This window comes from Arachis duranensis, chromosome 4, assembly GCF_000817695.3.
Source record: "Arachis duranensis cultivar V14167 chromosome 4, aradu.V14167.gnm2.J7QH, whole genome shotgun sequence".
Classification (NCBI taxonomy): Eukaryota; Viridiplantae; Streptophyta; class Magnoliopsida; order Fabales; family Fabaceae; genus Arachis; species Arachis duranensis.
Window position 1 is genome coordinate 85,659,853 of NC_029775.3, and position 2,110 is coordinate 85,661,962.

At 38.1% G+C, this 2,110-nt stretch overlaps 1 non-coding gene across 1 annotated transcript; it reads right to left on the reverse strand.

The window, feature by feature from the left end:
• Window positions 1-1,542: 1,542 nt before the first annotated feature.
• Window positions 1,543-1,649, reverse strand: LOC127746993 (small nucleolar RNA R71). Its single transcript, XR_008008798.1, has one exon. It is a non-coding gene; the product is annotated as a small nucleolar RNA R71 (small nucleolar RNA).
• Between the last annotated feature and the right edge of the window lie 461 nt (window positions 1,650-2,110).

A 2,110-nucleotide genomic window follows, 5' to 3' on the forward strand; every position in this document is an offset into this window, starting at 1 on the left:
ATTCTACACAGTTTTCAGTTTTAGATCTAGTTTTCACTCCTCCTCTAGGTTTTTCTCTTTAGGTTTTAGAATTTAATTTTCAATTGGTCTTAGCATTGGAACATTGAGAAGAGCTATTTCCTCATCAAGGCTTCGTCATTCTACTTCGTTCTCTTAACTTGGTTTATTTCTTCCATGTTCTTTGCTTTGTTCAATTTTGTCATTTGAATACTTTTATGATTATTTAATACAAGAATTATTTCTTTCATTTTAATCCATTTTACCTTCCAATAATCATGTCTTCTTTTAATTCCCTTTCATATGTTATGGATTTATTATTCACAATGAGCGAGTAGTTCCCTAACTTGATGGGGAGTTGATTGAAAGGAATTCTTGAGTTGGAAGGATTGAAAGAGAATTTGTAATTGGGTTAACTGTTGGATTGCTATCTTGTCACTAACACCAATCCCTTTGAACTAAGTGGGTTGCAACTCGTGAACAGATCTATCATTCCAACTTGTTTGACTTTCCTTTACCTAGTAAAGGATAACTAAATAGAACAACCATTAATTATAAATTAATCCTAAAATCACTCCATCAATAATAGAGATTCCAACTAATCAACTCCCAGTCAAGGCTTTTATTTATATTATTCAAATTTCCTCAATTTAATTTTCCATCTACTTAACTCAACTTTTTGGAAACATCTAATTAATAAAATAGCACATTTTCCTGCAACTCGTTGGGAGACGACCTGGGATTCAAACTCCCAGTAATTTTTAATTTAAATTCTCTATGACATATTTCTAAATTGATAGGCAGATTTTAAGTGAGTTAAGAACTATACTGGCAACGTAATCAATTTAATAATTTTTAATTCACCACTTTCTGTGCTCCATCAATTTTTGGCGCCGTTACCGGAGAGTTGCAATAGAGTGCTAAAGTTATTAATTAGAATTTATTATTTGCATTTTATTTTATTGTTTTTACTATGAGCTACGTATTTCTTTCGTCAAATGACACGTTCACTACCTGACCCCAACTTGCCAATATTCGATCCTGAAATTGAAAGGACTATTTCACGATAAGGTGAGCTAAGCGTCGGTTAGTCCTCTCTGAGGACGAATCTGAACCGTCAGTTGAGGAAGAAACCAGCCCCATTCTACTGATTCGGTTGTTTTACGTGCAGAAGACATGGCAGCTAGGAGAGTTACCATCCAGGAGGAAGGAGCTCCTGATTTTACGATGCAACCGTTTCAAGCGCATCATCCAGCGGTAGCTACAGATTTCCAAATAAAGACCGCACTGCTAAATTTGATGCCCAAGTTTCATGGCTTACCTGCTCAAGAGCCCATCAAGCACTTGAGAGATTTCCAGGCAGCCTGTTCTACTGTCAGGCGTGATGGTACTAATGAAACTTCAATTTTGCTGAAAGCTTTCCCGTTTTCTCTTGAGGGAAAAGCAAGAGAGTGGTACTACACTCAACCTCTAGCAAATGTATCCAACTGGGATACACTCAGAAAGGAGTTTTTGGAGAAATTCTTTCCATCTGAAGTTACTGATAAACTGAGGAAGGATATCTCCACCATTGTTCAGGATGACAATGAATCTCTCTTTGAATACTGGGAGCGCTTCAATAATCTTCTGGAAGCATGTCCCCACCACAGAATTGATAAGATGGTGTTACTCAGCTATATCACACAGGGTATGAGGCCCCAAGATAAGACCATATTGGAAAGTGCTAGCAATGGGTCTATGAAGAAATACAAGACCACTGATGAGGCATGGCAATTGATAAGTGATTTAGCTGAATATACTAGGAACTACAAGCAAAGACAAGGCCGTTCAAAAGCCGTTGCAGAAGTATCCTCTAACAGAGAGACTGCGGCTCTAGCTCAGAGTATATGTGAGATGACCAACTTGCTGAAGCAGATGCAAATGAATCAACAACAAGCTCAGCAAGCTCAACCTCCTCCACCACAGCAAAACCAACAGCTAGTCCCACAGAGAGTTTGTGAAATCTGTGCTGATTATAGCCATTATACTGATGAATGCCCGCAACTCCAACAAGAAGACAACATGGTGGCATCCACTCATAATTTCTATGACCGCCCCAACCAAGGGTACAATC